Source organism: Myotis myotis, unplaced genomic scaffold (assembly GCF_014108235.1).
Source record: "Myotis myotis isolate mMyoMyo1 unplaced genomic scaffold, mMyoMyo1.p scaffold_m19_p_16, whole genome shotgun sequence".
Lineage (NCBI taxonomy): Eukaryota > Metazoa > Chordata > Mammalia > Chiroptera > Vespertilionidae > Myotis > Myotis myotis.
In genome coordinates, this window is record NW_023416320.1 from 50,039,385 (window position 1) to 50,055,014 (window position 15,630).

At 43.0% G+C, this 15,630-nt stretch overlaps 1 protein-coding gene and 1 pseudogene across 3 annotated transcripts in view; one reads left to right on the top strand and one right to left on the bottom strand.

The window, feature by feature from the left end:
• Positions 1-15,630, top strand: part of RALYL (RALY RNA binding protein like) — a 571,820-nt gene that overhangs the window by 95,363 nt on the left and 460,827 nt on the right. The window lies entirely within an intron of this gene.
• Positions 10,443-14,451, bottom strand: LOC118670510 (annotated as a pseudogene).

The window sequence follows — 15,630 nt, forward strand, 5'->3', positions numbered from 1 at the left end:
GTGGATGTATTTATTTTTTATTTCAGCATGTTCAAATATTTATTCGCCTTCTGTACCCGTAAATTCAGCCATGTACCCTCAGCATCTCCCCAGAACGTGGGCTCTAAGAGACTACTCTTCTTCACATCTAGAATCTGTGTCTACCTCTATTCTGACTAGTAAACATAGGCACAGGTAAGGGTCTCCCTGTTTTAATAAAAAAAAATACTAGATCATTTGAAGCTACTAGAGAAATTCATTTTTGTGTGTATGATCACTTGCTAAGCATGATTTTGGTTATGGACCTGATTAATTTTGAATAGCACATGTTAATTAACATTTAATAGCACTTCATTTAATTAGGCTAGGTATCCTCAAAAGCACTCCAAAGCTAGATTTTATGATTCAAAGAAGCAAAAATACCCACTTTCTATTCAACATAACGTTCCTGTGTTAAATGGGATGTAGTGAGAAAGCAGGGATGGCACACATGTAGGTCAGTACTGCATATAATCTAGTGGTATTTTAGCTACATATAATCCCTAGCTCCTATATTAACTCATCTTTCATCAAATGACATACAGCTCTGAGATTGTGTTAGATGCTCAGAGCAAAAAGAGATGAATGCCACAGCCTCTGACCTCAAGGATGTTCATCTCCTAGGATTAAACCAAGGGAAGTTCATGATTCTGAAGGTGATGCTCGGACGCTCTGCAATTCAGCAGCTGGTTGTGGGTTTTAACTGTCCTGCTGCCCTGAGACGCTAAGCTCGTCTCTTTTCTAGTGATGTCAAGATGGCTGCCTTCCTTCCAAGGCCATGTGTCAAGGTCAACTGGACGAGGAGAAGAGACACTAGACTTGTTTCTTCTGTAACAAGCAATATCCCAGAAGCCCTTAGCAGATTTGCCATCACAGCATTTTGGTCAGCATTGGCCATAGCCTGTTGCTAAACTCATAGCCAAGGAGGGAGTGGCTTTGCCCTGGTTGCCTCACTGGTCCTGTAAGGTAAGGAGGGTCTCACTGGACCAAATCAGGCCTCTGCTGGCAAGGAGGGAAGAAGGAAAGGGTCGATTTTATTGTGGCAACTATTACTATCTGGAATTTATTTTTCATAAATGTATTAATTTAATTTCATTTATTATGTCCACTATTTTTGAGGAGAGAAGCATCATGATTGGAGCTGCTCATTTTGTCCTGGAAAGTGAATGCCATTCCCACAGTTGGAAACTGGCTGTTCTGAGCCTCTCCTTTCTACTCTCCTTCCTCTTCCATCCTTTAATTTTTATTATTTCAATTAATTATTATTTGAATTATGAAATATGTTCGTCTACTACCAACCCTTGCCTTTTTTCCTCTTAAATCATTTCTCTTTATGTTCACTTTAATCCGCCACTGTTATTTCTTTTGTAGACAATTGTCTCCCTTAACCTACTATTACCCCTGCAATAGGATTGACTACATCACTTGTGAGGCTTAAAAATTATTAGAACTTTAATATGGCAACAGCAGAGCAGTAAACTGAGAATGTGACCCTGTGGAACTACATAGGCCACATGCCCCTGAAGCGGGGTCCATCTTTTCAATTTGTCCTCTATTTCATCCTCAAAGAGATCTTTCCAGTGTTTCATGCTGAGGACAAACATCCCAAATGTGAACAAAGTGTTACCAGCCTAATTCTGCATTGACATCCACAACATATGAGCCCTGTTTGTAACTCTGTTTTCCAGCCATAGTAGTTTTTCACACTGCCTTGATCAGTACATGCCACAGGCCATTTGCACATGCTGTTTTCTCTGTCTGCCCCTCCTGCTCTGTTTATCTTTCAACTGCTGTATTGATGTTGAGTTGCATGAGTTTTTTTATGTATTTTGGAAATGAACCCCTTACCAGATAGATACATCATTTGCAAATGTCTTCTCTCATTCACTAGGTTGCCTTTTCATTTTGTTGATGGCTTCCTTCACTGTGCAAAAGCTTTTTAGTTTGTTGGAGTCTCATCTGTTTATTTTTGCTTTTGTTACTCTAGCCCAAGGAGTAATATCTAAAAAGATGTTGCTAGTATGTCTCCTTGGGCAGAAGCAACATATACGGCTCTCTTTTTAACTCCCCATTCCTTTCATCATAGCCAGGAGACAGGTCTTTTGGAAATTAAGATATTTTCCAAATGTAAGTAAAGTTTTTCATAACAGGTTTTGAGTCACTGGAGTATAGAAACATCTTAGAAAAGGTGAAACTATTTGAGTTGAAGTTTTTTCATTCTTTTAACACTTAAATACATTAGAATGAATTCCTGTTAAACTTCTAAAGAAAATGTATCTTTTGAACTGTGTTAGTCATAAAAGAAAGTTTTTTCAAAAGGTACAACTTCTCTAAGGAAATTTGTGACAATGGAATTCAGCTAGGTCACTAATTTTAGTCTCTTTCTTGTTCTACAATGTGTTTTAAAATATATACATAAAATTATTCCATTATTTTTAAAATACATAAATGGCATAGATATATGGCCTTAAAATATTTTATTTTGAAGTATAAGCTAGATAAATGATATTTACATATTTGAATTTCAACATTCAAATTCTAAATTCTGTGGCAGTTTTAATTTTATAGGAAAACACACACATCTATCAAAATCAGAATACTGCCATCAGATTCAGATTGACTACCTTTTGCTTTGGTTTTTCATTAAGTACATGACAGCCTCTGTTGGTATGTGTTCTATAATCAAGAGTAATATGTCATATAGGCGGGCGATACTTATTCTAAGATTGATGTTTCCTGTATGCATTCAGTTAACTATTCCCCTCTCCCCGTTCTGTGTGTGTGTTTCTGTGTATATATGTCTACACAAATACACATATATTCACACACAAACATGTTTGCATTTACATATATACACACATGAAAAAATAGGTAGGTTCACTCACTATATTTTACTGTAATAAAGTTTCACTCCATATATAATTTTAGATTTATATGCATATATGTCTTGTGTGTTGGCTGCATAATACAATTAAAGGCAAATCCCAATTATACAGAACATAATTTATATTTGTAGTGGCTGTAGAAGTTAAAGTGAAATGGAATCACTTATTCTCATTCAGCAAATGGTTGCTCAGTATGTGCTGTGTGTAGGAACACAGAGGCCTCGTTCCCATGTGTGGGCATGAAGGCTACTTTCCTCCCAGTGCCTTTTTGAAGACTTTCTCCATAATTTTTTTTGTGTCAAATAAAATAGAGCTATGAAACTAAAACATGATTTAGAGGTCTTAATTGTTCCAGCTAAGATTAGAAGGACACTGAAGGCGAGGAACCAAGATGGCAGTGTAGGTAAATGTAGTTCTCGCATCCTTCCACAAGCACATCAAACCTATAACTAAAATACAGAACAACCATCATTCAGAACTGCCTGAAATCTACCATAACTACAGAATTAAAGAAGAAACCTCAGTGAGAATGGTAGGCTGGGGGGGAGGCACAGAACATGTTAGTCTGACACCCACTTGTGGCATGTTTTTAATTGGGAGGGTTATCTTGTGTGAGGTGGTATCCTGTGTGGAGAAAGGGGTCTAAGACCCACACCAGATCCCTCAGCCCTGGGTTCCAGAGCTAAGAAGAGAAGTCCCAGTAACTTAGGGCTGTAAAAAAAAGCTGGGATTGTGGCTGAGTGTCACTGAGGTTGCCAGAGACCCAGGCAGTTCCTCTTAAATGGCCAGCACACGGACTTACTTGGACTCACTTTCTCTGAACTCCAGCTTGAAAGGATCCAGGGACATATGGCAGTGGTTGGCAAACTGGCCCCTTGAGTGTGGCTCTTCCACAAAATACCACATGTGGGTGTGCACGTACAGCGTGATTGAAACTTCATGGCCCATGCCACAGGGCCAAAGAGCCGCATGTGGCTCGCGAGCCACGGTTTGCCAACCACTGATATATGGGGAGGAACTAAATTGTCTGGGCATCAGGGTAAGAACACCAGGGCAGCCCACCCAATTTGCAGCCTAACCCAACCTGTTTGCAATGTCTTTTCCATATGAATGGCCTGTCCTGTCTCAGGCTTCAGACTTTTCTAAAATCTGTCAAACAAAACAAGTAGCAGCTGTACTCAGCATGCCCCATACCTCTGGATAAGTGAACTCAGGCCCTGCACTATAGCAGCCAGCCTTGGTTCACAGTTTGGCCACCTCTCTGGGCATCTCTGAGCCCAACACAATTAATGGTCGTCTGCAGATTGCTTTGTACCTTGTGCCTGGTGGCCCCAGGTAGGACATAAGCAGGGACTAACTTTGTACTTCCCAGGAGGCCCCAGAGCCAGTGAACCTGGTGGATTGCTTCAGACCGTGCCAGATTACAACTCTACCACATTCACCAGCAACAACCCAAAGGGCAGACTTGGTGAGCTCCAAAGCCCCACTGAAAGGGGGTTTCCTGCACAGCAACTCTTCCACTGTAGTTGTAGCTGGTCCTCATCAGCCAATTGGCTTGGAGGTCATTTCCTCCCAGTGATGCCAACAGCAATCAAAGTTCAACAAGGCAGTGTACACAGCTTACACAGGGGCACACCTAGACTGCCCAGCTCAGGTGACTGGGGAGGCTGAGCCACTGGGCCCTACATGATACCTACTACACAAGGCCACTCTACCAATTCCAGGAGACATAGCAGCTCTACCTAATACATGGAAACAAACACAGGGAAGCAGCCAAAATGCAGAGACAAAGAAACATGCCACAAATGAAAGATAAGAAATCTCTAAAAAAAGAACTAAATGAAATGGAAGCAACAAATTATTAGATACAGAATTCAAAACAATGGTTATAAGGATGCTGAAGATACTTAATAAGAGCTTCAAGGATCTTAGTGAGAAAATCAAAGACATGAAAAAGGACAGGTCAGAAATGAAGGATACACTAACTGAAATGAAAAATAATTTATAGGGAATTAATAGTACAGTAGAGAACAATGAGAATAAAACCAGTGATTTGGAATATGAGGAAGCAAAAAACACCCTATTAGAAGAGAAAAAGTAAAATAATAATCTAAAAATATGAAGATAGTATAAGAAGACTTTGGGACAATGTCAAGCATACCGACATTCACATCATGGGTTTGCCAGAAGGATAAGAGAGGGAGCAAGATTTTGAAAAGTTTTTGAAGAAATAATAACAGAAAACTTCCCTTGGATGGTGAAAGAAATAGACTTACAAATCCAGGAAGAATAGAGAGTCCCAAATAAGATGAGTCAAAAAGGCCCACACCAAAATACATCATAATTAAAATGCCAAAGGTTCTAGACAAAGAAAGAATCATAAAAACATCAAGAGAAAAGCATTTAGTTACCTACAAGGGAGGGCCCATAAGACTGTCAACTGATTTCTCAACAGAAACTTTGCAGGCCAGAAGGGAGTGGCAAGAAGTATTCGAAGTGATGAAAAGCAAGGACATACAACCAAGATTACTCAGCAAAGCTATTATTTAGAATTAAAGGTTAGATAAAGAGCTTCCCAGACAAGAAAAAAACTAAAGGAGTTCATCACCACTAAACCAGTGTTACATGAAATGGTGAAGGTTCTTCTTTAAGAAAAAAATAAAATTTATGAACAGTAAAATGGTAATAATTACATATCTATAAATAATTGCATCTAAAAGTCAAAGTAAATGAATAAGGAATCTAACAAACAAAATAAACTTATGAATAAAATAGAACCAGAGGCATGGAAACATGGAACAGACTGACAAATCTTAGAGGAAAGGAGGGAAGGGGTAGAAGGAGATTAATCAGAGAACTTATACGCATATATGCATTACCAATGGACACAGACAAAAGGGTGGTGAAGGGCTGGTGTGGGGTGGGATACAGGTGGAGGAGGGAAATGGAGGGGGGAGGACATAATATTCTCAACAATAAAGATTAAATAAATAAATAAGTTTAAAAGAAGATTTGTAGGATGCCTCTGATCATTGGCTGACTTAGGAACTTCCAGGAAGAAAAAGAAAGCTTGTGCCCTGGACTTTGTCAGGAACATAATTCTTACTTAGCTTTGCTGACTTACCATTCTTCAACTTCTTTTCATATTTTGAGATGTCTCAAAATATCCACATTTCCTAATGAAAAGTCATTGGTGAAGGAAGACTATAATTTGCATGGTAGAAATCTATTTCTTGGTTGTAATAGAATTAGATGGGAAGAAAGACAGTTGTAGGGAATGTAAAGAGGAAAGGAAGAGATCTAAGAGCAGAAATGGAACTTGAGGTTTTACCTCTAACCAGTAGTGACTTAGGAAGGCATCACGCATGCAGAAAATCAGTGGATTTTCTTGGACATAGCAGAGGACTGAGATCATAGGGCAAACTGCTAGGCTCAAATCTGGGTACAGATGAATGCTGATAGGCTCATCCCAGACCTGTGGACCTTGACAAAAGCCACTGGAGCCATGGGCTGGTTAAGAACACAGAAATGGTCATTTGGACAATGATGGAGGTTGCAGACAAGTGACGTGGGCAAAACTCCTGAGGGGAGCAGTCTCAGAGGACTTCCCCATATTTTCATGAATTTTACCTCCTGAGGAACTGAGCAGGTCCTCTCAGGCTTCTGGAAGCAGACAGGAGTAGTAATCTGTGTAGAATATGTCCAGGGTTCTCCATCACAAAGACATGCTCCCCAGGGCAAAGCCCTAATTAGAGCCTGTCATTCCTGGAAGGGGACATTTCTTCTACTGCCCCTCTGGTCTTCCTGTGTCACCTGGGGTTAGGCTGAGCGAAAAATCCCTGTGAAGGTCACAGCCCAGAGACATAGGGACACTAGAAAACTGAGACTTAATCATGAGATCTTAGAACTCTTCTGCTTCTCCACCCACACCTTCCCACCAAGACAAAGCACTCCAATATAGTCATATATATATCTATAATAAAGATTATAATAATATAATATAATATAATATACACTAATAAAAGAGAAACATGCAAATTGGTGTCATTCCACTATGTCCACCAGCCAATCAGAGCGACTATGCAAATTAAACCAACAAAGATGGAGGTTAATTTGCATACATAGTCATGGAGCGAAGATTGAAGACTACTGAAGATGGCAGCGGCCACGGAGCTGGAGCGAGCAGGAGGCTTGGGTTGCTCCTGGCAATGAAGGAAGCCAAGCTTCCTGTCGGCCCTGGCCTCCACTCAAGGAGTGGCTGGGGGCCAGGGTTTCCAGGGGCAAACCAGGTTTCTAGCCTGCCCTGGGCTCCACTCAAGGAGGGGCTGGGGGCCTGGGTCGCCGTGGGTGACCCAGAATTCCAGCCCGCCCTGGACTCTGCTCAAGGAGGAGCTGGGGGAAAAAAGGAGGGGCTTGGAGCAGCCAGAGTGGAGAAGCCAAGCCTTGAGACCGGACCAAAGGCCTGGGTTCCGGGTGCCGGAGGAAAACCAGTGCCAGCAGCCAGGGGAAGGAAGGCCTATTGCGTGAATCTTCATGCAATGGGCCACTAGTATAATATAATTAATATAATATAATATATAATATAATATAATATAATTAATTAATTAATATAATGTAATATCTATAATAAAAAAGAAAAATATGTTAATTAGACCAGAGAGCCAAACAGCCTGGACGTCATTCTGGATGTCCTTCTGGATGAAGCTGCAACAGCCGGGGCCAAGGTAGAGGTGTTAGGGGCAATCAGGCAGGCAGGCAAGCAATTAGGGGCAATCAGGCAGGCGAGCGGTTAGGAGTCAGTGTTCCCGGATTGCGAGAGGGATGTCCGACTGCCAGTTTAGGCCAGATCCGCAGGGATCCCTGTGGGATCGGGCCTAAACAGGCAATCAGACATCCCCCAAGGGGTCCCAGATTGCGGAGAGCATGCTGGCTGGGCTGCGGGACCACCCCACCCCCCACCCCATGTATGAAATTTGTGCACCTGGCCTCTAGTAATATAATGAAACTAGAATCCTGGTGCACGATGGGGCCCCTTGTCTCGGCCTGCACCCTCTAGCAATCTTGGACGCCTTGGGGGATGTCAGATAGCCAATTTTGGCCTGATCCCTGATGGCCTGATCCAGGCCAGAGGGAGCCCAATCCCCACAGGCTCGATCCAGACAGAAGGGAGCCTGATCCTGTGTGTTGAGTGTCTGTCCCCTGGTGGTCAGTGTGCATGATAGTGACTGGTCAACTGGGCTTTCAGTAGTTTGGTTACTTAGGCTTTATGTATATAGATATAATCCTTTATAATAAAGATATAATATGCAAATTGACCAACACACAAGATGGCCATCCCCATGTGGTCAAAGATGGCCACCCCCATGTGGACACAAGATGGCCTACAGGGAGGGCAGTTGTGCATGATCAGGCCAGCAGGGGAGGGTAGTTGGAGGGACCAGGCCTGCAGGGGAGGGCAGTTGGGGGAAACCAGGCCTGCAAGGATGGCAGTTGGGGGTGACCAGGCTGGCAGGGGAGGGCAGTTGGGTAGGACCAGGCCTGCAGGGTTGGGCAGTTGGGGGTGACCAGGCCAGCAGGGTAGGGCAGTTGGGTGGGACCAACCCAGCAGAGGAGGGCAGTTGGGGGCGATCATGCTGGCAGTGGTGCAGTTAGGCGTCGGATCAGGCTGGCAGGGGAATGATGAGAGTGTGATCCGTCCGGCAGGCAGAAGTGGTTAGGGGCAATCAGGAAGGCAGGCAGGCGAGCGGTTGGGAGCCAGCAGTCCTGGATTGTGAGAGGGATGTCTGACTGCTCATTTAGGCCTGATCCTACCTAAATGGGCAGTCAGACATCCCTCAATGGGTCCCAGATTGGAGAGGGTGCAGGCTGGGCTGAGGGACCCGCCCCCCCTCCAGTGCACAAATTTCATGTGAGAGGCCTCTAGTATTATATATTCTCTCTCATATATATACACTAGAAGCCTGGTGCACGAAATTTGTGCATGGGAGGAGGTGGGTCTCTCAGCCCAGCCTGCACCCTCTCACAATCCAGGACCTTTCAGGGGATGTCCGCCTGCTGGTTTATGCCCAATCCCACAGACATCCCTCTCACAGTCTGAGACTGCTAGTTCCAGACCGCTTGTCTGCCTGTCTGATTTCACCCCTAAAACTCAAGCTTCTTCTTTTTTTATTTTTTATAATTATATTTTTCTTTATTTTTTATTTTATAATTCAAGCTTCTTGAGAACATGATGCATTTAACATTATTCCATATTCCTTACAGAGAGCTAAGCATGGAAAACACTGCAAATGCTTAATACTTATAGGCTTCTATACAAACACTTTCCAACCAGGAATGTTTTAATAGGCAATCTCCAAAAACTTAAACTGGAAAACCTAAAAGTAGAGTGCTCAGATTTCAGGCATTGGGTGCTATTAGCAGGATTTCTATCCCAATTAAACTCTAATTCTGAGCTCTCAACAATCTGGACAAACTGCCCTTCACTATCTCCAAAATGAGTGTGGGGTGTTGTTGTTTTTTGTTGTTGTTGTTGTTGTTGTGTGTGTGTGTGTGTGTGTGTGTGTGTGTGTGTGTGTGTGTTTGGTGTGTGTGTGTGTGTGTGTGTGTGTTTGTTTTTTGCGATTCCAAAATAGAGATTTATTTAAAAATTATTTAGTGTTTGCATAAAAATCACCAATTGTTCCTCATTGGGTTTTTAACATACATGAATTCTTTAGGGGTTCCTCTATTCACCCCAACACTTTCAAAATACAGCTCTTGTTAGTGCCAGGAGGGACAGTTACGGCAGCAAGATGTTTCCTTAGGTCTCAGCATCTGGAGGGCTCGTGGTCTCCCCTCTGAGAACACACATGATAGGTAGTTTCTTAGGTGGGATAGGCTGTCCTTGAAGAAAATACTTACACAGAAGAATTCAAGTTCAGTCATCTATGGTCAGTTACTCATACCTGATAGCTTCAAAATAAAGTCCCCTTGGTCAAGGTCATCAAAGCCTTACTGGTTGTTTTTAACTATAAAAAACTGTCGGGAAAAATACAGTAAGAAAGAACGGAGTCTATACTGACAGCGCTGTGAGGCTGGGCGTGCAACCACGGGAGCACACAGCAGTCTGCTTTAAAGAAAAATCCTGTATAATTTCAAATCAGACTCCTCGTGGTCTTTACATGACCAGAAACATCACTGCACCAGATCCTCATTTTTAAAATGAGGTGTATGACAGGGATCCCCCAGGCTCATGCACCACGTGGGGGGACAAAATCAGAAAACTGTAGGACTTGACTTATTAGCAACATTAACTGATTTTTATCACAATGAAATGAAGGCAGTCGGTCTGTGCTGCCATGAAATTGAAGGTAATTCTGAAATAGGGTGGTTATTTATTGCTCTGTTACGATAGACCCCAAAAATGACTTTTCAGAAACCAGGGCTGTCCCCTGCAACCCCAGCCAGAGTCTAGGCCACTCTGGGGGACGCAGGCCAAGGTGGCCTGCCAGCAGTGATTCTGGCTTGTCTGTTTCTGGGAGTGCCAGCCGCTGGGCACGCCTACACCTGGTAGTTGAGCTCGGCGTTCATGTTGGTGTACATTTCGTAGATGACGTCAGTGGTGGTGGTTGACGTCATCTCCAGGCGAACCTTTTCCAGGCACTCTTCCTCCGTCATGTTCTGGCCTTTGGAGAGCACTTTCAGGAAGCTGGGCTTGTAGGGCGCGGCACAGCGCTACCTGGAAGATCTTCTGCACAATTCAGCCATGGCACTTCTTGAGCGCCATCTCCTAGGCCTTGGTGGCATTGATGCGGATGAGGTTGGGGTGGCTCTCGTCCTGCTCCCTGTCATAGATGCTCTGTAGGAAGACCCATATGAGGCAGAGGCCCCTTTTCAGCCACATCAGCACCAGCATGGCCCCCACTTGGCACCACTCTCCTCCATACATTTTCTTCTCCACCTCTAGAATGTTCTGCAGGGTCCAGAACTTGGCCCGGTCGGTGTTGTACACAGCCTTGATTTTTGTGATGTTACCACTTATGTCTGCCTTGATGGGACTAAACACTAGAGACCCAAGGCAATCAAAGAAGGGTGGCAGGTGGGACACCGCCTCCAGGAAGGGCCCAGTCTCAACCTGCTTGTCCAAGGGCATCGGCTTCAGCAGGTGTTCGGCCAGCAGCACCAGTTCTGGGTCAAGGCCGGTGGTGATGCCGTTTTCTAATCGGATCTTCCTCTTCCTTGCCCAGCACACTCCAAACTTACTCTGGACAGACCACCCCAACCCTGCAGCCCCTTAAGAGCTTTCCCCCCTGTTTGTTTGACTTTCCCCCATCAAACTCACACCCTATCGTGCTGCGTAGGGGCGCCCCTAACCGCTCCTTGGGGGGCGGGGCCCGCCCGGCGAGGGGCCGCGGTGATTCTGGTCTAACGGTCATTATGGTCATGACACCATTAAGGTTGCTGGCTTTTTATATATATAGATTATATAGAGTGGTGGCAAAAGTAGTTTTACAGGTGTGAGCACACAAGATAGAGTTTATTCTTATGTTTTTACTTATTAATTATTGTATTAATTTGTATTAATTACAAACAACTGTAAATCTACTTTCTCCCACTTTATATAGTAGCTGAAAGGGCTTCAAGACACAGACTTAGCCAAAAAGGGAAAGTTACACCATGCTCTGAAGAAAGCTGAGATCGCTATTTTCAGACAAAGCAGATGCCAGAACAAGGAAAATCAACCAAGTAAGCAGACGCTGCTTAATTACAAAGGGCTCAGCTTTGTAAGGAGACATAGGATCCTGTGTTTTATTTTTTTTACCTGAGAACAGAGCATCAAAATATGTGGCACGAAAACTGATAGAACCCGAAGGAGGAAGAGGCGAACTCCCTGTTACAGCCGAGTCTTCAAACACCCTCCTTCCAGAATGGAGAGACCAAGAGAGAAGCAGTGAAGACACAGCTGGCCTGAGCAGATGTGGCCATATCATCTAACTTGATCTAATTGGCTTTTGAAAATACTACATAAAGTAATAGCAGAATACTCCTTCTTCTCAAGCTCACGTATAACATTCTCTACAACAGATCACATTCTGGGTCCACAGGGGACAGGAACAAAGTGTAGAAAGAAAAAATTTTAGATGAAGAAATTTGCCTGGAAACAATATAAGCAGGAAGAAAAAATATAGTTGGGAGACAAGAGAAGAAAGAAGAAAACCAGGAGAAGAAAAAAATAAGTAGCAATAGCTACTGTAAATCTCAGTAAATCTCATAAATCCACAGGTTCTGGGAGCTGAGCTCATTATATACAGTATCTCATTTAATCCTCTCACTCTCTGACCTGAGTTGTCATCATCATTTGTAGATGAAGAAACTGAGACTCAAAGAAGTTTCATCATTTGTAGGTAAGCGGACCAAAATGCAAAGCTGAAGACCCTACTTCATCCAAGATTCAACTTTGTTGACTCTGCAAATATGGGGTTAAGGCTACCTGCTATGAGGCTGGGCTGGATGGCTGAACTCTAGAAGGATGCATCCATCATTAAGCATTGTGGTGTGGCCAGTGCCTGGTAATGAAGTCCCACTTTTCTAAGTGGTTCCCTAATAGTCACAGGCCTCCCTGACCCAAGCCGCCACTCTTGGCTCTCAGATTTTCCTCTGCTCTGCTATAAATTTTGTTTTCTTCTGCAGATTAACTTAATGCTCCAGGAACCCTGCAATCAAGTAGCCCACATCCATCATGTCTACTGTTTAAAGTAGTGAAAAGGCTTTTATAATAAGATTGGTGGCTTTGCAAATAAAAGTTGTGAGTTTCAATTATTCTTTAGTAATGGGTCCAAGATTGGGGTAGAAGCTAGATAGAGGAGATGGTTAAAGTAAGAAAGCCTTTTTCCTTCTAAATTGTGACATCATATCCCTCAAATCAAAACCATACATTACATGATTCTTAAAGGCAAAGACCATAACATTCATCTTTGTTTCCTCCAAGTTGGGATTTTGTAAATAGTTGTTTTAATAAAGTTTAGGTGAATTATAATCCTTCATAATCATTTAACATTTCAAAATATGCCTCAAGTTTTAGGAAAGATCATAAATATGTTGCCTATAAAATGAAATACTTTTATATAAAGCCATGCAGCACATTTGCCATACAACACATGAATAATATAACTGTATTGTGTTATAAATTTATCCCAAATCTAACAAGTTAGCTATAAAGGGCATTTTCATGTTCTTGTTCCTTTAAATTTAGGAGAGTTTTTTAGAACATTTTAGATGAACTAGAATTCTGAAAAAGGGCTGTTCTTGGGACCGTGAGTAATGTTTTCTTTTGATTACAATATATGTCCTTTAACGAACAAAAATTATTTCATTTCCTGGCTTAGAGCTGAGCTCTTTTAAAAAATAAGTCTTCTTTCCCTCAATTGAAATGTAGTTTGAAATTAAAATCTTCAAATAAACCAGTTGGGGAAGATCATGGACTGCTTGTGTGACCTCACAAACTAAATTCCTGGATCTCACTAGCAAAGGAAGTTTCTCTGTATCCTGATTTCCATCCTTCAACATCAAGCAAGTATTTTGTGGGTTAATATGTTAAGTATCCCCTCTGACAGGTGAGTGCTGCGGGTGAGTCCGGGCAACGATTGTTCTGGCGATCACAGGGTGGGAACGCTGGTGTTCAGGGGTGCGAAGGCCACGGCAGCAGTTATGTGATCATCTGCTTAAATATTTTCTGAGTCCCTTGTGTTATTCAGTTGGATCGTGTAATAGAGGTAATAGTGTACTTGAACCCACAGAAGTGTGCTGCAGTGAATTTTGAAGTGCGCACGTGTGTGTGTTTGCAATAGTGTGTGGACTGTGAATAATGTTATTCTATGAAGCAAGCAAGTATTTTGGTGAATTAAAAGGTCTCTCTATTGTCTACCTGGTTTCAGATGAGTAGGTTGGTGGTTTGAGCTATTCAATTAAGTCAACCAGTTGTTTTTCTGTTGAATCAATCAAATGTTATATGTATTTAATTTCCTCCCTCCCTCCCTCATTCCTTCTTCCCTCACTCCCTTCCTTCCTTCCTTCTTTGACTGTGGACGACATTATTCATAGTTAACATTTCAAACAAGAAGCACTTTGAGTGCCAGCATGCTGTAGAGCTCTTTGCGAGTGACCTTCCTAACCACTCCATGACTCAGTTCTTTGTTTAGCACCAACCTCATTGAGTTCCTTTGAAGAGTGCCTGAAACATGTAAAATTCTCAATATATTGAGAACAAACTCAGTGGAATTTCATTTCATGAATTATATTCCTTTTGGAACTTTCCAAATCGCTGTTTATAATTTTTCCAGTAAAAAATAGTTTTTTGGTAAACATTTTATTTTTAAAAGTCCATTTTTGGTGGCTGGTAATGGTGTTGATTTTACATTAATTAGTATTCCTATTCTAGAGCCATTGATGCCTGTCTAGGTCTTGATTCCTTTCCACTGCACCGGCGAGTGTAGGTGAAATTCTGCATGTTTCTCACTTGGGGAATGGCTTGTGGCCACTTTGCGTCGGACTGGATGCTGTATCTGTCCATCGTGGTCTCTACCAGGTATCTCCTGCATTACCCGGAGGCACATACTTTCACCAGGAACGGTCATACATGCAAAAGTTCTTTCTGCTCTTTGCTCAGCTTGGACTCCCTGTGCTGACCTGACTCTGAAGTGTGGATCAGGCTGTGTACAAGTCCCCCATGCCCAGCCCTGGAGTGGCTGTTCCCGCTGCAGCGTGAGGGTGCTGCAGCTGTGGGAGGGTGTGCACTTCCCTGCATGTTCCCTGTGTCCACAATCTGTGGGACTTTCAGCTAGGGCCCACCTCCACTTTTCCCCCTGTTACGAGGATGGAGGGCCGCACCACTCGCTCAGACACTACCTGCATCACTTCATTATCACCCTGCAGAGTGTGTTCTTTGGGTCACCAGATGACTCTCCCATATTACAGTCTTGCTGTCCTAGTCACTTTTGTTCTCTGAATCCTAGGTTTCCCCTTTCCTGGGGTAACTCAGCCCTCACCCTGGGCTCACGACAGCTCTGCTGTGACTGCAGATCCCTCTTCCTAACTGACACCCTCTCCTGAACCCGGAGCTCCCTGATGCCCTCAGCGCCTCTGGCTTCTGACATTCCTTCCTGCCAGTTGCACTGGCCATGCCAGGGCTGGGAGAGTGCAAGCCCTCCTTCAAGGGGACAGTCTCAGATCCAGATGTATCTCCACCCTCTTGACAACTGACAATGGAGAATCTGGACCTGAATCTGACTCTCCTCCCAGTCTTCTTCATTGACCCACCTCTGACCCTGAACTAGAGCAAACATCACTTGTTTCAGCTGTACCTCAATGGCTCGCCTCCGCCTTCCAAAGTCTCACTGTGCCAGCACCATTCCATGTGGGCTGCAGGTCATTTCTGTCTGTGTCTCTTGGGGAAAAACCCAAAGGATGACTGGTCTGTCCTGTATTTATTTAAAAACAATAAGCAGCTAACCTTTGCTATAAACTTTTAGATTTATTTCATATTAGTGATTTTATAAATGACTACATACATTACAGTGCCATTTACATAAATTGTAGTGCCTAGAATTCAATGAAAATTGTGTTTATAATCCTTATCTTTAATATACCTTTAATATACTGTTTTAGATGACGTGTCTCCTATGGTCTGTGTGGAACTCTGTGGACACAGACCTTCTGTTGTGACGGCTCCAGCCACTGTCCTGCATTGCCT